We start from the raw sequence: 23,644 nt of genomic DNA, 5'->3' as shown, positions 1-23,644 counted from the left end.
TTGCTTTCCATGCACCATTGAATTTGAATCCCTTTTGAATGGGAGTAAATGCTTTTACCATGGTTACCATGGAGTCCACACAGATCTGTCCAGAGTGACCAGTGTCATCCTGCATCCTGTACTGTATGTGCACACCAGATCTAATAGCCCAACGTGTGATTTTCTACACTCAATACCCATTCTGTTACACGTCAAACTGAACACAGTAATAGAACCTGGTAGACCTGCAAATAATGGACAGTGACAAAGGGAGTTACAAGGATTTACAAAAAGAACACAACCTTATTCAATATAAATGTTTAACCAAAAGTCTAAAATCCTAGTTCTAAACCTTACACCACCACAAAACCATACAGTATAATCTCAAACAAAGCAGTTGTGAAGTTATCCTATTTCCATTGGATAATAGCTACTCCTTGTAATTCATATTCAAATAGGTATTTTTGAATAGTCAAATAAAGCCGTGTTCACCCTATTGGAGAACTTTAAATTAGTTTGTATTAAAAAAAAATACTATCTGTCCAGACTGCAATGGACCACAATGGGAACGAATCACAGTGTGCTAAATGACACGATTACAGAGGATAAAGCTCCTGCTGCCTGTTGAGATAAGGTAATCCTCAGCAACAGGAGTAGGTGACCATCAACATGACACAATGTTAACCATGAACTGAATAATCAGCCATTTAAATTACTAGCCTTAAAACCCCACTATGTTTTTATTACAAATGACGTATGCACTCCATTTAATGTTTAGTTTCAAAAACAGAGCATTAGTTGTAGAACTACTTAAGAAGTAAGGCATAAGAACCCAGGGATTATCGCCTCGGGCCTAAGAACAGCCCTTAGTCGGGAGTTATCACACGATAATCCCCTGGCTCAAGAGCCTTTGTAACGAGTGTCGTGTGTGGAGGACCAAGACGCAACAGGGAAGTGTATACTCATCTTCTTTTTAATAGTGAAGAAGGTGAAACAAGTCTACAATTACAAAAACAACACTAACCGTTCTGTCACATGAAGAACACAAAACAGAATACAACTACCCACAATCCACAATACAAACACACCCCTAATTATAGGACCTTCAATCAGAGGCAACGATAGACAGCTGCCTCCAACTGAAGGCCCCAACACCAATTAACTAAACATAGAAATACAAATGACTAGACAAAACATAGAAATAAACTAACATAGAACAATAACCAAAACCCTGGACTAATAAATCAAATACCCCTCACTACATGGACACACAACCACCCTGAACCACATAAAACAAATACCCCCTGCCACGTCCTGACCAAACTAAACACTAACAAATAACACCTTTACAGGTCAGAACGTGACAGCCTTATTGCTTTTATAAAACGGTTGCCAACATATTAATACAAATATTAAATAAATGTTTTCATTAAAAACATTATTTTAACGAGTAAAATCTTTTTTGCATTTTGAAGTTGCTACCCAAGTGGGCTGGTTATTAGATCTTTTCTCATGTTTTGAACCAGTCGTTGCTATGCTAAACAAATCATTGGCATATACAGTGCCTTCAGAAAGTATTCATTCCCCTTGACTTATTTAACATTTTGTTGTGTTACAGCCTGAATTCAAAATTGATAAAATATATTTTTTTCTACAAACACTTCATAATGACAAAGTGAAAACATTTTTAGCAAATTTATTGGAAATGAAATACAGAAATGTCAAATTTCCATAAGTATTCACACCCCTGAATCAATACTTTGTAGAAGTACCTTTGGCAGAGATTACAACTGTGAGTCTTTCTAGGTAAGTCTCTAAGAGATTTGCACACCTGGATTGTACAATATTTGTCCATTACTCTTTTCAAAATTCTTCAATCTCTGTCAAATTGATTGTTGATCATTGCTAGACAACCATTTTCAAGTCTTGCCATAGATTTTTAAGCAGATTTAAGTCAAAACTGTAACTCGGCCACTCAGGAACATTCACTGTCTTCTTGGAAAGCACCTCCAGTCTAGATTTTGCCTGCTGAAAGGTAAATTAATCTCCCAGTGTCTGGTGGAAAGCAGACTGAACCAAGTTTTCCTCTAGGATTTTGCCTGTGTTTTGCTGCATTCCGTATCTTTTTTATCCTGAAAAACTCTCCAGTCCTTAACAACTACAGGCATACCCATAACATGATGCTTGAAAATATGGAAAGTTGTACTCAGTTTTGTGTTGTATTGGATTTTCCCCATACATAACACTTTGTATTCAGGACAAAAAAATGAATTGGTTTGACACATTTTTTGCAGTATTACTTTAGTGCCTTTTTACAAAAATGATGCATGTTTCTGTACAGGCTTTCTTCTTTTCACTCTGTCAATTAGGTTATTGAGGAGTAACGATAATGTTGATCTATCCACAGTTTTCTCCTATCACAGCAATTAAACTCTGTAACTGTTTTAAAGTCACCATTGGCCTCATGGTGAAATCCCTGAGTGGTTTCCTTCCTCCCAAGCAACTGAATTAGGAAGGACACCTGTATCTTTGTAGTGGCTGGGTGTATTGATACACCATCAAACGTGTAATTAAAAACTTCACCATGCTCAACGGGATATTCAATGTCTGCTTTTTTTATTTTGACCCATTTACGCATAGGTGCCCTTCTTTGCGAGGCATTGGAAAACCACCCTGGTCTTTGTGGTTAAATCTGTGAGTAAAAATCAGAGCTCGACTGAGGGACCTTATGGATAATTGTATGTGTGTGGTACAGAGATGAGGTAGTAATTAAAAAATCATGTTAAACACTTTTTCTGCACACAAAGTGAATCCATACAACTTATTATTTGACTTTTGAGATGGTTTGGGATGAGATGGACTGCAGAGTGAAGGAAAAGAAGCCAACAAGTGCTCAGCACGTCTACATTGCAGAATAATTGTGAAGACATCAAAACTATTAAATAACACATATGGAATCATGTAGTAACCAAAAAAGTGTTAAACAAATCCAAATGCATTTTATATTTTAGACAGACTAACTAGATAGCCAATTCAAAACATAACTCGCAGCAGTTATCTCACCAGTTTAGATTTTTACCCCTTTTTCATGATATCCAATTGATAGTAACAGTCTTGTCCCATCGCTGCAACTCCCATACGGACTCGGAAGAGACGAAGGACGTGAGCCATGCGTCCTTCAAAAGATGACCCTGCCAAGCCTCCTTGCTTCTTAACACACTGCTCGCTTAACCTGGAAGCCAAATGCATCAGAGGAAACATTGTCCAACTGGCAACTGTGTCAGCATGCACGTGCCCGGCCCACCACAAGAGTATTTAGAGTGCAATGGGACATCGCGGCCAACCAAACCCTCCCTAACCCGGGCGATGCTGGGCCAATTGTGAACCACCTCATGGATCTCCCGGTTGCGGCCGGCAACGACACAGCCTGGGATCGAACCCAGATCTGTAGTGACACCTCTAGCATAGCAATGCAGTGCCTTAGACCGCTGCGCAACTTGGGAGGCCATCTTGCTAGTTGCCTTTAAATTGCTGTGCATAGATCTCCCCCGAAACATGAATATTTGAGCCCATATGAACATGTCTAGTTAGATAACTTTCTTTGAAGTAGCCTACCTTAACCAATTGATCCCTGATTTATTGAATGAGGGAATAACTTTATAAAGACAAAAGTATTTGGTTGTAATTTTGGAAAAGCCAAGCCTGCACACCCAGGAGCTCTCCAGATGGAGGGTTGACCACATGTTGACAACATGTGACTAACAGTGCAGTTCTAAATATATTCTATGTTATTAATTACACATTGGATAAATTTATGCACTGAGAGTACAAAACATTAAGGACACTTTCATAGTATTGAGTTGCACCCCTTTGTCGGGGCATGGGCTCTACAAGGAGTCGAAAGCGTTCCACAGGGATGCTGGCCCATGTTGACTCCAATGCTTCCCACAGTTGTGTCATTTTGGCTGGATGTCCTTTGGGTGGTGGACCATTCTTGACACAAACCGGTGCCCCTGACACCTACTACCATTCAAAGCGCAATTAAATATTTTGTCTGGCCCATTCACCCCCTGAATGGTACACATACACAATCCATGTCTCAATTGTCTCAAGGATTAAAAATCCTTCTTTAACTTGTCTCCTCCCCTTCATCTACACTGATTTGAAGTGGATTTAACAAGTGACATCCATAAGGGATCATAGCTTTCACCTGGATTCACCTGGTCAGTCTATGTCATGGAATGTTTTGCACACTCAGTGTATATGTATGTGTACGCTTCCCAGTAGATATTGTGGGCTTCCAGCGATGTCCTTTTGTATGTATGTTACTGCTTTACGAGTGAGTTAGTTAGCATGTTCTAAATGTAATGGTTGCATTAGCTCCCTGCTAATTCACAGTTATTTCCATGCTAACAGACAAATCACAAATCTACAGCCATCAACATATTGTTGTTCTGCAAATCTATTGTGCTTCCTTGTGTCTATCGTCAGAATAAACACCAATCAACTGGGGCTGCTGGCTGGACAGTTTTTTCTTTAAAAACGCAATGGAAGAGAGTTACGAAGTACGGTCACATCTGTTACACTGGTGCTGAGACCAGTCTTCTTGTCTTCGCTGAGCAGCTGTTACATGAGCATAGTGTCACAACCATACTGTAACACATTATCCGGTAACACTTTACTTGACACCCAGTGTCATAACACGGTATGACACGGTCATAATCATGTCATAATATGTTCAAAACACTGTCATGACCCGTATATTTACACATGAGTTGTGTTCAACAAGGGAAATAGTTTGGCTAACATTAGTTAACATATTCCATTTGTTTTGTGTTAGCCGCAACCGTTCGCTAACATTAGCTAACAGTCTGAGAAGATAGTGTGCGGTGAACGTAAGTGTCTGTTTCAGGTCTAAACTGCCGCTAAAAATAATCAAGTGGCCATGTAGACTTTTTACTATATTTAGTAGGCATAGCTAAGTAATTTTCAGTTTGAATATTGTTGCTAAAAATCCACAATAACACTTACAAAAAGTAACTGTTTGATGTTCACCGTAACATTTTGCAATGATCATTTCAAATCGTTCAACTGAAATTGTTACTCTGGCAACATGTTCGCTGCAAAGAGAAGCCTTGTTGAACTCGCCTGTGTTGTGACATATTTAAGCAATAAGGCCCAAGGGGTGCTATTACGTACGATGCAACGCGGACTGCCTGGATACAGTCCTTAGCCGTGGTATATTGGCCCTATACCACAAACCCCCAAGGTGCCTTATTGCTATTATAAACTGGTTACCAATGTAATTAGAGCAGTAAAAATACATGTTTTGTCATACCCGTGGTATACGGTCTGATATATCACGGCTGTCAGCTAATCAACATTCAGGGCTCGAACCACCCAGTTTATAAATTGTATTATTTTATGGCTAGGTATGACACCTACGTAAAATTTTGTTTTTTCCCTGCCAAGAAGTTTCCTTTCATTTGAAAGTTTGTTTTATAAGTTTTGTTGTAATGAATTCTTTACAGTCATGTTTTTTTCAGCTTATTTTAAATAACTTGTAGAAAATACACTTTATGACACTGTCATAAAGCATTATGACCATCCTCTGTTACTTTACTTGGACTAAGAAAATGCACTTTATGACACGTATTATGACCATCATTAGCCAGATTGGCCTATCACATACATGCTAGAGGTCGACCGATTATGATTTTTCAACACCGATAGCAATACCGATAATTGGGGGGCCAAAATAAGCCGATACCGATTAATCGGCCGATTTTTATATATATATTTGTAATAAATGACAATTACCACAATACTGAATGAACAATGAACACTTATTTTAACTTAATATAATACATAAATTAAATTAGTCTCAAATAAATAATGAAACGTTCAATTTGGTTTAAATAATGCAAAAACACAGTGTTGGAGAAGAAAGTAAAAGTGCAATATGTGCCATGTAAAAAAGCTAACGTTTAAGTTTCTTGCTCAGAACATGAGAACATATGAAAGCTGGTGGTTCCTTTTAACATGAGTCTTCAATAATCCCAGCTTCTTAGGGATCGGCGTCCCGTCAACGGGACAGTTGTAAATCATGCAGCGCCTTGTGTCACCATCGCAGATTTTAGAGAAACAACAAATGTCGATACATATAAGTGTCTTATTTCGGCTGAAAGCTTAAATTCTTGTTAATATAACTGCACTGTCCAATTTACAGTAGCTATTACTGTAAAAAAATGCCATGCTATTGTTTGAGGAGAGCTCCTAACAACAAAACACTTTTTTCACCGTGATAGGTTTGATAAATTCACCTCTGAAGGTGAAATGTGTACTTACATTCTGAAATCTTGCTCTGAATAATCATCCAAAGGGTCCCAGAGATAACATGAAGTGTCGTTTTGTGAGATAAAATCCCTTTTCATATCCTAAAAAGGTCCATATTACATGCATGATCGATTTTGTATTTCCACTCTTTCAATTTGCGAAGAAAGGAATCTGTGAAAATCTAACCCTAAACGTTGTTTCAACCGATCAAATCACGTTCATATATATTCCTCAGAGATCCTAGAACATAACCAGACTTCACTATATCATTACGGGTGTAGTATATCCTATAGGACACCATATTTGGTCAGAGAGCAACACCTTCATGGCATGCCGATGACGAGGGCGGTCTTCACCTGAACGACTCTAACTTTGTCAAATGAGCACCAATCGAGTTCAACAAAGCTAGCTAGATAGCCAATGAGCTGGGCTTTACGGGAGTATCCGGAAACCCTGTATATGTCAAAAAATGTAGCTACTAACCTTGTACGACAGCATGCCTTTTCCTTTTGGACAAAAATTATAAACATTTTCAGAGTTATGAAGTTATGAAAACTGGTTGTTTTGCAAATGTTGAACTTCTAATATGGCTACTAATACTGGAAAAGCTAAATCAAAGTCAAAGTATACAGATTTGACGATATGCTTGGAGAAAAATGTATTATGAATGCAAATGCCTCCTTCACGATTTGCCAAAATGTACCTGGGTGACTTCACACTAAATATCATGTAGTTCGCTCATTTCTCAAGTTATCCGTCTGAAACTTTGCACATACACTACTGCCATCTTGTGGACACCATCGGAATTACAACCAGTGTGATGGCTAGAACTGGGACCTTTCTCTTGCATTTCAAAGATGGTGGGAGAAAAAAAACGTTTGTTTTTTCCTTTGTATTTTCTTATACCAGATCTATTGTGTTATATTCTCCTACATTCAATTCGCATTTCCACAAACTTCAAAGTGTTCCCTTTCAAATGGTACCAAGAATATGCATATCCTTGCTTCAGGGCCTGAGCTACAGGCAATTAGATTTGGTATGTCATTTTAGGCTAAAAAGGTTTAAAAAGGGGGCTATCCCAAAGTTTTAGGTTGCAGTTATTATAGGAATTATAGGACTATTTCTCTCTATACCATTTGTATTTCATATACCTTTGACTATTTGATGTCCTTATATGCACTTTAGTACTGCCAGCCTAATCTCTGGAGTTGATAGGCATGAAGTCATAAACAGCGCTGTGCATCCCAGCATTGCTAAGAGCTGCTGTTCGAATGAATCCTTACAAGCCTGCTGCTGCCTACCACCGCTGAGTCAGACTGCTCTATCAAATATCAAATCATATACTTAATTATAATATAATAAACACACAGAAATACGAGCCTTTGGCCAATAATATGGTCAAATCCGGAAACTCTCATTTCGAAAACCAAACGTTTATTCTTTCAGTGAAATATGGAACCGTTCCATATTTTATCGAATGGGTGGCAACCCTAAGTCTAAACATTACTGTTACATTACACAACCTTCAATGTTATGCCATAATTATGTAAAATTCTGGCAAATGAATTACGGTCTTTGTTAGGAATAAATGGCCTTTCAACAGTTCGCAACGAGTCGGCGGCCCAAACTGTTGCATATACCCTGACTCTGCTTGCACTGAACGCAAGAGAAGTGACACAATTTCCCTAGTTAATATTGCCGACTAACATTAATATCTTTTAACTACATGTGCAGGTTTAAAAAAATATACTTGTGTATTGATTTTAAGAAAGGCATTGATGTTTATGGTTAGGTACATTATTGCAACAATTGTGCTTTTTTTGCGAATGCTGAAGTTGAAGTAGGCTGTGATTTGATGATAAATTAACAGGCACTGCATTGATTATATGCAACGCAGAACAAGCTAGTTAACCTAGTAATATCATCAACCATGTGTAGTTAACTAGTGATTATGTCACGACTTCCGCCGAAGTCGGTCCCTCTCCTTGTTCGGGCGGCGGTCGACGTCACCGACCTTCTAGCCATCACGATCCACTTTTCATTTCCATTGGTTTTGTCTTGTCTTCCATCACAATTGGTTACAATTCCATCAATTACATGTTGTGTATTTAACCCTCTATTCCCCCCCATGTCCTTGTCCGTAATTGTTTGTTGTCAGTGCTTGTGCACGTTATGTTCTGGTGTGCGTCGGGTTATGTACCCATTGATTTTCATTGTTCTGTATCTGGTAGGTTTTGATGATGAAACTAAGCCGTTGGAAACACAGTTTTGCTCTCCTGTGTCTGACTTCTCTGCCGCCAGTACGCACCCCTGACAGATTATGTGAAGATTGATTGTTTTTATAAGATAATTTCAATGCTAGCTAGCAACTTACCTTGGCTCCTTGCAGCCACAAGGTCTTTTTGATGCTGCACTCGCGTAACAGGTGGTCACCCTGCCATGCAGTCTCCTCGTGGATTGCAATGTAATCGGCCATAATCGGAGTCCAAAAAGACTGATTACCGATTGTTATGAAAGCATGAAATCGGCCCTAATTAATCGGCCATGCCGATTAATCGGTCGACCTCCAGTACATGCCCTTATGTGAGCCATCAGTCACAAAGAGGGTGTCTTGTCCTGCTCCTAAAATCTGCTTCTGCATTCTTCCCAGTCATCAGAAACAGAGCATTGGGGTAGGTGCATGACTGACATCAGTGTGTGCACAATTACAATGATAATTTAAGATGGTCAATTTCAGAAAATGTTAAAATAACATAAACATACCGTTGACAAGTAGGCTATGGTGTAATGGAATATTTTGCCTTGTGTGTTAGGTTTTGTGGTATTTGACACTCTTATGTAGGTGTAATAACCAGCCATAAAAAAACACAATATGTCACAACAGGTCTAGATATATGTGTCATGACAGTGTTATGACCATATTATGACAAGTTATGTCACGTTAAGTCAGCTGTTATGACATATTATTATATTGTGACGGCCGGCCGCCCAACAACCTGCCCACTTGACCCTATCCCCTCCTCTCTTCTCCAGACCATTTCCGGAGACCTTCTCCCCTACCTCACCTCGCTCATCAACTCATCCTTGACCGCTGGCTACATCCCTTCCGTCTTCAAGAGAGCGAGAGTTGCACCCCTTCTGAAAAAACCTACACTCGTTCCCTCCGATGTCAACAACTACAGACCAGTATCCCTTCTTTCTTTTCTCTCCAAAACTCTTGAACGTGCCGTCCTTGGCCAGCTCTCCTGCTATCTCTCTCAGAATGTCCTTCTTGATCCTAATCAGTCAGGTTTCAAGACTGGGCATTCAACTGAGACTGCTCTTCTCTGTGTCACGGAGGCTCTCCGCACTGCTAAAGCTAACTCTCTCTCCTCTGCTCTCATCCTTCTAGACCTATCTGCTGCCTTTGATACTGTGAACCATCAGATCCTCCTCTCCACCCTCTCCGAGTTGGGCATCTCCGGCGCGGCCCACGCTTGGATTGCGTCCTACCTGACAGGTCGCTCCTACCAGGTGGCGTGGCGAGAATCTGTCTCCACACCATGCGCTCTCACCACTGGTGTCCCCCAGGGCTCTGTTCTAGGCCCTCTCCTATTCTCGCTATACACCAAGTTACTTGGCTCTGTCATATCCTCACATGGTCTCTCCTATCATTGCTATGCAGACGACACACAATTAATCTTCTCCTTTCCCCCTTCTGATAACCAGGCGGCGAATCGCATCTCTGCATGTCTGTCAGACATATCAGTGTGGATGACGGATCACCACCTCAAGCTGAACCTCGGCAAGACGGAGCTGCTCTTCCTCCCGGGGAAGGACTGCCCGTTCCATGATCTCGCCATCACGGTTGACAACTCCCTTGTGTCCTCCTCCCAGAGTGCTAAGAACCTTGGCGTGATCCTGGACAACACCCTGTCGTTCTCCACTAACATCAAGGCGGTGACCCGATCCTGTAGGTTCATGCTCTACAACATTCGCAGAGTACGACCCTGCCTCACACAGGAAGCGGCGCAGGTCCTAATCCAGGCACTTGTCATCTCCCGTCTAGATTACTGCAACTCGCTGTTGGCTGGGCTCCCTGCCTGTGCCATTAAACCCCTACAACTCATCCAGAACGCCGCAGCCCGTCTGGTGTTCAACCTTCCCAAGTTCTCTCACGTCACCCCGCTCCTCCGCTCTCTCCACTGGCTTCCAGTTGAAGCTCGCATCCGCTACAAGACCATGGTGATTGCCTACGGAGCTGTGAAGGGAACGGCACCTCCATACCTTCAGGCTCTAATCAGGCCCTACACCCAAACAAGGGCACTGCGTTCATCCACCTCTGGCCTGCTGGCCCCCCTACCTCTGAGGAAGCACAGTTCCCGCTCAGCCCAGTCAAAACTGTTCGCTGCTCTGGCACCCCAATGGTGGAACATGCTCCCTCACGACGCCAGGACAGCGGAGTCAATCACCACCTTCCGGAGACACCTGAAACCCCACCTCTTTAAGGAATACCTAGGATAGGATAAAGTAATCCTTCTAACCCCCCCCCCCCCTAAAAGATTTAGATGCACTATTGTAAAGTGGTTGTTCCACTGGATATCATAAGGTGAATGCACCAATTTGTAAGTCGCTCTGAATAAGAGCGTCTGCTAAATGACTTAAATGTAATGTAAATGTATATTATGACATGGTTATGTCCTCTGAAGATTTAAATGCCCATTGCAGTCAAACATTTGATTTCCTGTGTTTTATATATATTTCCACACTATGAGGTTGGAATAATACTATGAAATTGTGAAAATGCTGATAATGCCCTTTTATTGTAAGAACTGTTTGAAAAGACCACCTGAAATTTCAGCCTGTTTTGGTGAGATAGAGTTTTGGCCTGCCTGGTGACATCACCATGAGGTAAATTAGTTAATAGACCTATAACAAAGAGAGTTCCAAACCTCTCTGCCAATAACAGCTCATTTTCAGTTTTCCCCTCCCACTCAGACAACTCCCAGACAGTCCTAGCAAAATTATTGCATGAGAAATTGCTATTTTTGTTTCTTTTTGATCATTTTAATTGAAAACATTCACAATATGTTACTTAATTGTTACCCAGAAATTATTTGACATTAAAATAAAAATGGCTGCATTGGACTTTTAATAAGTTCAGATCACCAGTTCTGATGTGAAATCATCAAAGTCATATCCTCAGGTTCAAATGAGTTAATACTGCATACAGTGGAAATGGGAAATCAAATAAAAGAGAGAGAGAGAGAGAGAGACAGACAGGACAGACAGACAGACAGACAGAGAGGCAGCGGCACCACAGGACGGGAGATACTTTCATGTTCCTGATTAAGGTGGCTCTGTCCCTGAGGAGAGACAGCTGAAGACAGCTCTGATACGCACTCACTGGGGAAATCAGCTCCCCCCCACCACACCCCGCCTGCACTCCTCTCCTTTGCCTCTCTCTGTTGTTCCTCTTCCTCTCTATCTCTCTCTCTTTCTGTGCCACACACCTCTTCGGAGAGAGATACAAAAAATAAGCCCACACTTATTAAGTGGTGAAACTGACGGGCTGTGCAATGAATGGTGATCCCGTGGCGCATGTCCACAAAGGCAATATGGCAAATAGCTGGGAATGCAGGGGTTAGAGAGCAGCTAGGAGAACCACTCTAACTAGATCAATACTGGTTGCAGAAAGGCCAGACTCCTACAGTGTACACTACTTTTATAGGCAGCAGAAATAAAAGGAAACTTAACTCTGCATGACTGTTTTCTTTTCCTTCCATGTATTCGTGAATTATTAAGCAAGCACCACGGAATTTTGAATCCCATATCCCTGGAGTCTCTTGAGAGAGCACAGAGAACAGTAATTTAACAAACTCTTTCATCTAGAATCTGAAGAAACAAAACAATACAGAGCAGTTTGGCCTAGCCTACCTTTTCCTCACAGCTGTTCAGTACTATGAGCTAACTAATGTAACTAGATTGGAATGTGAGGCTGAGGATAAAAGCTGAGCTACTGTATGTTTGTCTTGTCCATACTGTTTCAATGGGGTTCAGTCACCGATTCATCAAGCTCATTGTAAGTCAGTTACAATGGCAGGGTTTCATATGCTAATTTGCACAATGATTCCAAGTCAATGTTATTCAACTGATTCCTGTTCTTAGGAAACATTTTTGACATGCATAGAGCAACCAGTTGAACAGGTTTGTGACACACAGCTGCACATCTCACTCTCTCTTTCTATCTCCCTCTGTCTGTCTCACTCTCTGAGGAAGGGGTGTAATCATCTCGCTGATGGATGACTGACAGCACACTTGCACAACAACCTTATCGCACAGGGCCCTTTTTGTTCAACGTACCATGCCGCTATATCATGGGAGCACCCGGCCATCTGTGTTGTGCTCTTAGTGTCCATTCTTCTTGCCTGATGCTGTCCCCTGACAAGCTACATGTTGTTCTGCCTGATGCTGTCCCCTGACAAGCTACATGTTGTTCTGCCTGATGCTGTCCCCTGACAAGCTACATGTTGTCCTACCTGATGCTGTCCCCTGACAAGCTACATGCTGTCCTACCTGATGTTGTCCCCTGACAAGCTACATGTGGTCCTGCCTGCTGCTGTCCCTGTAACAGTTGTCGTCGAATTTAGACCAAAATGCAGCTGGGAAATGTGCACTCATCTTCTTTATTATAAACGGATAAGAAGGAGAACCAAAACAAACACAAAGAAAACATAACGACTAATCACAGGCTGGTAAGACACAAAGCTATACACAGCATAATCTCCCACAAAGTACTCAACAAACACATACCTATATATAGGACTCTCAATCAGAGGCAACTAGAAAACACCTGCCTCCAATTGAGAGTCCAACCCCAATTAACAAAACATAGAAATACAAAAGACTAGACAGAACATAGAAATACACTAACATAGAACAGTGCCCAAAACCCCCCGGAATACATAAATAAAATACCCTACTATACAAACCACCACCCCGAACCACATAAAACAAATACCCTCTGCCACGTCCTGACCAAACTACAATAACAAATAACCCCTATTACTGGTCAGGACGTGACAGTCCCCTGACAAGCTACATGTTGTTCTGCCTGATGATGTCCCCTGACAAGCTACATGTTGTTCTGCCTGATGCTGTCCCTTGACAAGCTACATGTTGTTCTGCCTGATGCTGTCCCCTGACAAGCTACATGTTGTTCTGCCTGATGCTGTCCCCTGACAAGCTACATGTTGTTCTGCCTGATGCTGTCCCCTGACAAGCTACATGTTGTTCTGCCTGATGCTGTCCCCTGACAAGCTACATGTTGTTCTGCCTGATGCTGTCCCTTGACAAGCTATATGTTGTTCTGCAGACTAGATCCAGTCCAACTAGGTTAATGATTAGACACGACAGGGTAAAGGCAACTGAACCATAGCGGCCGTCGATGGCCTTTCTTTAAATTACTATAGCGGCCATGGACGGCCTTGTTTTTCTAACAATAATATCTGTGTCACTATCGCAAAATTTACTTGCTAGCAACCTGTTGTCGTATCTGCGTGGCTGTTGTCACCAACCAGAAACTGGATACAGGGTATTCTGTAATTGGACTTTTCAACGTTTTTTTAACTAAAAACGGCGCAGAAGCGGACACGACTGTTCACTGTAAAATAAGCTGCATCTATGTTGGTGATGTGTGGCCCAGTTGGTAGAGCATGATGCTTGCAACACCAGGGTTGTGGGTTCAATTTGCATGGGGGACCAGTAAAGAGAGAAAAAATGTATGAAATGTCTACACTTCCTACAGTAAATTGCTCTGGGATCTGGACCTTGCACTTTGAAAAGTGATGAGGTGAGTGAAGTAAGGAAACAGCAGATATATGTTTAGTGTTGTCGATGTTTGATGCTGTGAAACTTGGGCAATAACACTCCGATTAGCAAATCCTGTCATGTTAATTTGGTTGGTACAGGTGAGCACATTAGCGGCAGAGCTCGAATGATTGCTTTCTGTCTCATGGAAGTAGTTGCAGTGTTTAGCTGTATATAGTCAGCTAACTAGTTGGTTGTTTTGTATTTTTTCTACCGATGTAATTCATTTGGAAACTGCCCAAGATAGTCTGTCAGGCAAGAACAGTTGTGTGTTGCGGTAAATTAGGGCTGCGCTCACGAAGTGTCAAACTCAGTTGTCACTTTCACTAGCTAGCCATACAGACAACCAGCTAACTAGCCACCGGAATGAAGGCTAGAGTAATTTGTTTTTATCTGTTGGGCTTGGGTTATAGTTTGTAATGTTTGCTAGGTGCAGATATTCATAGGCTATACATTGCTTTGTTTACCTATTATTTGACAGCTTAGCTGTCGTGTTAGGGTAGTAGATGCCCGTGCAGAGTTCATATTATGAGTTGGATATTTGTTTATAGCTAACAAGTTGCTTGTTTAGTCCAGTTTCTACTGATGCAATTCATTTGGAAACTGTCCCAGTTTAGTAACTAATCAGCTAACACTGGCAAACTGTAGTTAGTCTATCAGACAAAAAAGGAAAAGTTGATTGGAGGGGAGAGAGTGAGAGCGAGAGAGAATTATGGAAAGACCCTATTAGAAAGATAGTATGTGTATGGTTGTGAAAAAGGAAGAGGAAGGAAGAGATAAATAGTGTGAGAGGGAGAGAGAGAGAGATTTTGTTCCTGACCACAAATATCCTATTTGTTGCTCCTCTCCTCTCCCTCTGTTACTCTGTTCCTCTAGGTCAGTGAAAGTGAGGGAAGTGATGTGGAAAGTCAGGGCTCAGCAGCAAAAGGCAGGGAGGAAGAGGAGTTAGAGATGATTGGAGTGATAGTGATGTGGCGCAAGGAGGAAGGAGTAGAGCGAGAGGAGAGTGAAGGAAGAGAGGAAGAGGAGAATAAAGAGGAGGGAGACAAACATGGAGAGGAGGAGGGAGAGTATGAAGCAGAGGGAGAGTACAGAGCAGAGGGAGAGGAGGAAGATGGAGAGTACACCTGAGAGGGGAGCCTACGTTTCCATGGAGTGCCTCACCCTTACACCACACATCCTGGGCCATAAGTGATAGTGGCAGGGGTTTTGGAGTAGTTTTTAAAAGTGGTAGGAACGTATATCTGTTCTAGAGCTTGTAATGAATTACAACAAGAAAATGGGAGGGGTTGACCATCTTGACCAACTGAGGAGCTATTACAATGTAGGACACACAGGCAGAAAATTATGGAAGTATGTGTTTTGGGGGATGCTCAACATTGCCATCATAAATGCATACATTGTGTCGGGGACCCTGCAAAGGCCCCTTCCCAGAAACTGCAGGCTCTGGTCATTGAAGTCATTCAAAATTCAGCTTGTGCATTCACTTTGTGATATGGCTACAGTGGCAGGAAGAGGGGAGCCAAGCTTGTGGCACCATGGTGTGTAGACTGAGTTGTAACTCATTTGAAAGCAGGTGAAGTTTGAAGGGCGATAGAGAGGGTGTGTGGTCTGCATCCGAAGTGGACGCAGGGCAGAGTTGGAGATGTGTAGAAACATCCTTTGTGTGCTCTACGTGTTCTGTGCCACTTTGCAGGATGGGGCAGTGCTTCCAGAAGTTCCATGACATGTTGTAGGCTAAACACTAAAGTGACAGTGTGAAATATTTTGTCCTACAAATATTTTATTGTTTCTGAACTGTTGTGTTTTGTGTCTTCTCTCTTTATCTGCCTCTATCTAATACATGTTGCATTCACTGAATTGTTGTCACAGTAGGCTGCTATTTCTACATTTTGTGTCAGGCCTTGTCTGTACTAAATCTTATTGAGAGAGGTTACCTACATTCTGAAATAGTTGTTCACATTTTTACATTATTACAGAAGTAAGAATCGTTGTCAATCAAATCGTCTACTTTGTGTGGGTTTTCAAATACTTTCTGAAAATTGGTCACATTTTGGATAATTGTATTTATTTATATGTAAATAATATTTCTATGTATAATATATTATACTTGGTACATGTTGAGTGAGTAATTTAATCAAATGTACTACAATGAAACACTCTAGGGTTTTTCATTGTGTTGAGTGTTAATCCTTTTTTGATAGTTAGTGTCTTTACACAACTGAAGACCAAATTTGTGTAATTGCTATTGACATGAATGTGGTGTCAGGTTGTGCTGTTTAAAAGTAAGTTAACTTATAATTGTCATTTGTTCTTGGTTTTTGAGCTATGTTTGTTTGTTTGAAATGTGTGAGAAAATTTGCTTTATCTTGTAAATTATCAGTAATCTACATGCAGTATTATAGAATTCTATTGGGGACTAAATTAAGCTGGGGTTTTATCAATTCAGGTCATCAATTCTATGTCTGAGGGGATTATGACTGAAACATTTCGTACTGAGATTCTGAGACGCAGAAAAATGAGGAGGAACCCAAGGTTTCTTTCTCACTTTCAAAGCTAGGCTATATATTTTGCAATCAATTATTTATTGAAAAGGGTACATTTTAATGTTCATGTAGTTTCTTTAACACTGAGACCAAAACAAGTGTTTCCCCGGGCTCTGTTGAACTGTGCAATGATGAATCAGTCCTCTATAGGAGATGTGACTTATTGTAGATTCCCCAGATATTAGAGTCAATCATGTATGGTGACAAAACCTCCAGATGGATATCATATATTAGATCAATATCTGGCCATCTTTCACTGACTAGGAAAAATCTGGAGAATAAAAAAATACAAAAAGATATGTTTTCACAAAAGTAGTGCCTTTACTAGTCCTGTATTAGCTAGCTGTCTGTAGCCCAGGCAACAATTATTTTTCAGGACCCCCAACCCCAAACTACTTCCCGCGGCTATGACCTTGTGTAGTGACTGTAATGCCTGTGGGCTCTGGATGAACACAGAGGGTTCATGTGAATTCATAAAAGGTAAATATACCAAGCGCAGAGTGCAATCTATCTGCAACATTGGCTTTATTTTCTACACAGAGCTAGTGTAGCAACACTTAGGCCTACAGCCCCATTTTGAAAACAACTGACAGAACTGCCAAATTTGCAGCCTCTATGACGAGTAGTAAAGAATATGTTGTTGATGATGCAAGGAAGGGCATTGTAAGAAACACAGTCCTTGTGAGTTCCTGTACCAGAAGAAGAAAATACCAGAAAGGAAAGATGCAGCTATAGTGAATACTCTATTCACTGGCCACACCAAAAAATGGTTGTGTTACAGTGACAGTCACTTCAGAAAACTACAAAACATATTGAACATGCAGCTCAGAGGAGAATGGGCATATAAACTGAGTTCTCTACCTCAGCTGAAAAGGGACTTCTCCTGAGCTGCTATGCCTGTTTGTGATGACTGGTGAGATCTTGATGTAAATAAGTAAACACTGAGGATAATAGCGAATGATATTGCCACTCCTATTTTCCATATCTTCAATTTAAGCCTGCTAGAAAGAGCGTGACCTCAGGCCTGGATGGAAGCAAAAGTTATTCCCCTACCAAAGAATAGTAAAGCCCCCTTACCTGGCTCAAATAGCCAACCAATCAGCCTAATACCAACCCTTAGTAAACTTTTGGGAAAAAATGGTGTTTGAGATAAAATGCTATTTTACAGTAAACAAATTGACAACAGACTTTCAGCACGCTTATAGGGAAGGGCATTCAACAAGCACAGCACTGACTGATGATTGGCTGAGATAAATTGATGATAAAAAGATTGTGGGGGCTGTTTTGTTAGACTTCAGTGCAGCTTTTGACATTATCGATCATAGTCTGTTGCTAAAAAAAAACGTATGTGTTATGGCTTTACTCCCCTTGCTATATTGTGGACAAAGAGTTACCTGTCTAACAGAACACAGAGAGTGTTCTTTAATGGAATCCTCTCCAACAAAATCCAGGTATAACCAGGAAATTCCCCAGGGCAGCTGTCTAGGCCCCTTACTTTTTTCAATCTTTACTAATGACATGCCACTGGCTTTGAGTAAAGCTAGTGTGTCTATGTATGAGGATGACTCAGCACTATACACGTCAGCTACCACAGCGACTGAAATGACAGCAACACTTAACAAAGAGAATAAGTTAGTCCTAAATATTTCAAAAGCATTGTATTTGGGACAAATCATTCACTAAACCCTAAAACTCAACTAAATATTGTAATGAATAAAGTGGAAAAAAGAGCAAGTTGAGGAGACTAAGCTGCGTGGAGTAACCCTGGATTGTAAACTGTCATGGTGTCACACCCTGATCTGTTTCACCTGTCTTTGTGTTTGTCTCCACCTCCTCCAGGTGTCGCCCATCTTCCTCATTATCCCCAGTGTATTTATAACTGTTTGTCTCTTGCCAGTTCGTCTTGTCTTGTCAGGTCTTACCAGCGTGTTTCCCGTTTCCCTGCTTTCTCAAGTTCTGTTTACTAGTTTCCCCGGTTCTGACCATTTCTGCCTGCCCTGACCACGAGCCTGCCTGCCGTTCTGTAGCTGCCTGACTCTGACCCGTTTACGAACCTCTGCCTGACCTGACCCCGAGCCTGCCTGCTGTTCTGTACCTTATTGACTCTGCCCTGGATTACGGACCTCTGCCTGCCTTTGACCTGTCTTTTGCCTCCCCCCTGCTTGGGTCAATAAACATCTGTGACTCTAGCTGTCTGCATCTGAGTCTTATCCTGAGTTCTGATACATGGTCAAAACATATTAACCTGTTAGGGCTAGGGGGCAGCATTTGCACGTCTGGATAAAAAAATTTACCCGATTTAATCTGCTTACTAATCCTACCCAGTAACTAGAATATGCATATACTTATTATATATGGATAGAAAACACTCTAAAGTTTCTAAAACTGTTTGAATGGTGTCTGTGAGTATAACAGAACTCATTTGGCAGGCAAAACCCTGAGACATTTTCTGACAGGAAGTGGATACCTGATGTGTTGTATTACCTTTAAACCTATCCCATTGAAAAACACAGGGGCTGAGGAATATTTTGGCACTTCCTATTGCTTCCACTAGATGTCACCAGCCTTTACAAAGTGTTTTGAGTCTTCTGGAGGGAGATCTGACCGAACAAGAGCCATGGAACGATGATGTCCCATTAGACACCTGGCGCGCGAGTTCATGTTGGGTACCCTCGTTCCAATACGTTATAAAAGAGTATGCATTCGTCCACCTTGAATATTATTCATGTTCTGGTTAAAAAAGGCCCTAATGATTTATGCTATACAACGTTTGACATGTTTGAACGAACGTAAATATATTTTTTCCCCTCGTTCATGATGAGAAGTCCGGCTGGCTTAGATCATGTGCTAACAAGACGGAGATTTTTGGACATAAATGATGAGCTTTTTTGAACAAAACTACATTCGTTATGGACCTGTGATACCTGGAAGTGACATCTGATGAAGAGAATCAAAGGTAATGGATTATTTACATAGTATTTTCGATTTTAGATCTCCCCAACATGACGTCTAGTCTGTATCGCAACGCGTATTTTTCTGGGCGCAGTGCTCAGATTATTGCAAAGTGTGATTTCCCAGTAAGGTTATTTTTAAATCTGGCAAGTTGATTGCGTTCAAGAGATGTAAATCTATAATTCTTTAAATGACAATATAATATTTTACCAATGTTTTCTAATTTTAATTATTTAATTTGTGACGCTGACTTGACTGCCGGTTATTGGAGGGAAACGATTTCCTCAACATCAATGCCATAGTAAAACGCTGTTTTTGGATATAAATATGAACTTGATAGAACTAAAAATGCATGCATTGTCTAACATAATGTCCTAGGAGTGTCATCTGATGGAGATTGTAAAAGGTTAGTGCATCATTTTAGCTGGTTTTATGGTTTTGGTGACCCTGTCTTTGAATTGACAAAACATTACACACAACTCTTGTAAATGTACTGTCCTAACATACTCTAAATTTATGCTTTCACCGTAAAACCTTTTTGAAATCGTAAAACGTGGTTAGATTAAGGAGATGTTTATCTTTCAAAGGGTGTAAAATAGTTGTATGTTTGAAAAATTTGAATTTTGACATTTATTTGGATTCAAATTTGCCGCTCTTGAAATGCACCTGCTGTTGATGGAGTGCACCACGGGTGGCACGCTAGCGTCCCACCTAGCCCATAGAGGTTAATACAACAGTAGCTAGGATGGGGAGAAGTCTGTCTATAATAAAGTGCTGCTCTGCATTCTTAACAGCACTATCAACAATGCAGGTCCTACAGGCCCTAGTTTTGTCGCACCTGGACTACTGTTCAGCCGTGTGGTCAGGTGCAACAAAGAGGGACTTAGGAAAATTGCAAATGGCTCAGAACAGGGCAGCACGGCTGGCCCTTGGTTTTACACAGAGAGCTAACATTAATAATATGCATGTCAATCTCTCCTGGCTGAATGTGGAGAGATTGACTTCATCACTACCTGTATTTGTGAGAGGTATTGACATGAGCTGTCTGTTTGAATTACTGGCACACAGCTTGGACACCCATGCATACTCCACAAGACATGCCACCAGAGGTCTCTTCACAGTCCCCAAGTCCAGAACAGACTATGGGAGGCGCACAGTACTACATAGAGCCATGACTACATGGAACTCTATTCCACATCAAGTAATTCATGCTAGCAGTAAAATTAGATTGAAAAAACAGATAAAAATACACCTTATGGAACAGCGGGGACTGTGAAGCAACACAGACACATGCATACAAACACACAATAACTGTCACAACGTGAACAGAAGGTGGCGCCTCTCCCCGGTCGGGCGGCGCCTACTAGCTGCCACCGATCTCTGTTTCTGTGTCATTTGGTTATGTCTGTCTTGGTTAGCACCTGTTTTGTGTTAGGTCGTTAGTGGGGTATTTAGTCTGTCTGTTTTTGTTGGGGTTTGTGCGGGATTATTTTCATGTCGTCCTATTAGTAGGTTGGGGATTTGTTCTTCATCTGCTGTTGTCATTTTGGGCATTAGGGTTGCTGAGCTGCGTCCCGACTCTCTCCAGGATTATTTTGTTCCTGTTGTTTTTGGAGTGTTGTTTACCCTGCCTTGTGTTGGCATTTGTGGACTTATTTATTAAACGTGTGTTTTCACGTACCTCGGTCTCCTGCGCTTGACTTCACCCTCCTGCTATTTAGAGTAGCCCTGACAATAACATACACACTATGCTGTAACGCCCTGGCCATAGAGAGGGTTTTTTGTTCTCTATTTTTGGTTAGGCCAGGGTGTGACATGGGTGGGCGTTCTAGGTTTCTTTTTCTATGTTGGTGGTTTTCTTTGTTTCGGCCGTGTATGGCTCTCAATCAGGAACAGGTGTAGATCGTTGTTGCTGATTGAGAGTCATACATAGGCAGCCTGTTTTTCCTTTGGGGTTTGTGGGTGAATGTTTTCTGTTTAGAGTTTGTACCTGACAGAACTGTTGCTGGTCGTTCTTTTGGTTTCTTTTTTTGTATAGTGTTCATTCGGTCATTAAAACCTTTCAAGATGAACACATCCTCCACTGCACCTTGGTCTCATTTCAACGACAGCCGTTACAGATTCACCCACCGACAACGGACCAAGCAGCGTGAGAGGAAGGAGCAGAAGGTTCAGGATTCTTGGCAGTGGGAGGACGGAAAGGGACCATGGGCTCAAGCTGGGGAGTATCGCCGCCCGCAGTGGGAGATCGAGGCAGCGAAAGCTGAGAGGCGGTGGTATGAGGCAAGGGAGCGCAACAGGCACGAGAGGCAGCCCCCAAAACATTTTTGGGGGGCCATACGTGGAGTGTGGCAGAGCCAGGATCTAATTCTGGGCCAACTCCCTGTGCTTACCGGAAGCAGCGTGGTACTGGTCAGGCACCGTGTTATGCTGTGAAGCGCACGGTGTATCCAGTGCGCGCTCAGAGCCCGGTGCGCTATAGACCAGTCCCCCGCAAGTGCCATGCGAGTGTGGGCATCGAGCCAGGACGGATTGTGCCAGCTCAGTGCGTCTGGTCTCCAGTGCGCTGTTTCGGTCCAGGCTATCCTGCGCCGGCGCTGCGCACTGTGTCTCCGGGGCGCTGGGAGGGTTCAGTTCGTCCTATGCCTATGCTCCGCCCGTGCCGGGCAAGAGTGGGCATTCAGCCTGGAGTATGGGTGGCAAGCCTACGCACCAGAACTCCAGTGCTCCCCCACAGCCCGGTTTATCCTGTGCCTCCTCCTCGGACCAGGCCTCCAGTGGGTCTCTCCAGCCTGGTCTATCCTGTGCCTCCTCCCAGGACCAGGCCTCCAGGGGGTCTCTCCAGCCTGGTCTATCCTGTGCCTCCTCCCAGGACCAGGCCTCCAGTGGGTCTCCCCATCCTGGTACATCCTGTGCCTCCTCCTCGGACCAGGCCTCCTGTGGGTCTCCCCAGCCTGGTGAATCCTGTGCCTGCGCCCAGAGCCAGGCCTCCTGCATGTCTCCCCAGCCTGGTGAATCCTGGGCCATAGCCGCCAGAGCCGCCCGCCAGTCCGGAGCCGCCAGAGCCGCCCGCCAGTCCGGAGCCGCCAGAGCCGCCCGCCAGCCGGGCGCAGCCAGAGCCGCCCGCCAGCCGGGCGCAGCCAGAGCCGCCCGCCAGCCGGGCGCAGCCAGGGTCGCCCGCCAGTCCTCCGGCGCAGCCAGGGATGCCACCTAAGTGGGCTAAGCCGAGGGTGGAGCGGGGTCCACGTCCCGCACCAGAGCTGCCGCCGTAGGAAGGCCCACCCGGACCCTCCCCTTTAGAGTCAGGTTTTGCGGCCGGAGTCCGCACCTTTGGGGGGGGTACTGTAACGCCCTGGCCATAGAGAGGGCTTTTTGTTCTCTATTTTTGGTTAGGCCAGGGTGTGACATGGGTGGGCGTTCTAGGTTTATTTTTCTATGTTGGCGGTTTTCTTTGTTTCGGCCGTGTATGGCTCTCAATCAGGAACAGGTGTAGATCGTTGTTGCTGATTGAGAGTTATACATAGGCAGCCTGTTTTTCCTTTGGGGTTTGTGGGTGAATGTTTTCTGTTTAGAGTTTGTTCCTGACAGAACTGTTGCTGGTCGTTCTTTTGGTTTCTTTTTTTGTATAGTGTTCATTCGGTCATTAAAACCTTTCAAGATGAACACATCCTCCGCTGCACCTTGGTCTCATTTCAACGACAGCCGTTACATATACACACATGTACACATGGATTTTGTGTTATAGATATGTGGTTGTAGAGTAGAGGCATGAGGGCACACACTTAATATGTTGTGAAATCTTTTATGAATGTATTGTAATGTTTTTAAAATGTATAACTGCCTTAATTTTTCTGGACCCCAGGAAGAGTAGCTGCTGCCAATGGGGATCCATAATAAATACAAATACAAAAACCTTAAGTCTTAAGGGCTCATACCATACCTAGCCTGCAGTCCCACCTGTCCCGCGTCCATTGTCATCTAAT

At 42.6% G+C, this 23,644-nt stretch overlaps 1 protein-coding gene across 2 annotated transcripts in view; it reads right to left on the bottom strand.

The window, feature by feature from the left end:
* Nucleotides 1-23,644, bottom strand: part of LOC106613009 (CD166 antigen homolog A) — a 66,829-nt gene that overhangs the window by 22,893 nt on the left and 20,292 nt on the right. The gene's annotated exons all lie outside the window — the stretch shown is intronic.

Source organism: Salmo salar, chromosome 09 (genome assembly GCF_965601325.2).
Source record: "Salmo salar chromosome 09, fSalSal1, whole genome shotgun sequence".
Classification (NCBI taxonomy): domain Eukaryota; kingdom Metazoa; phylum Chordata; class Actinopteri; order Salmoniformes; family Salmonidae; genus Salmo; species Salmo salar.
This window is presented reverse-complemented; position numbering and strand designations above follow the sequence as displayed.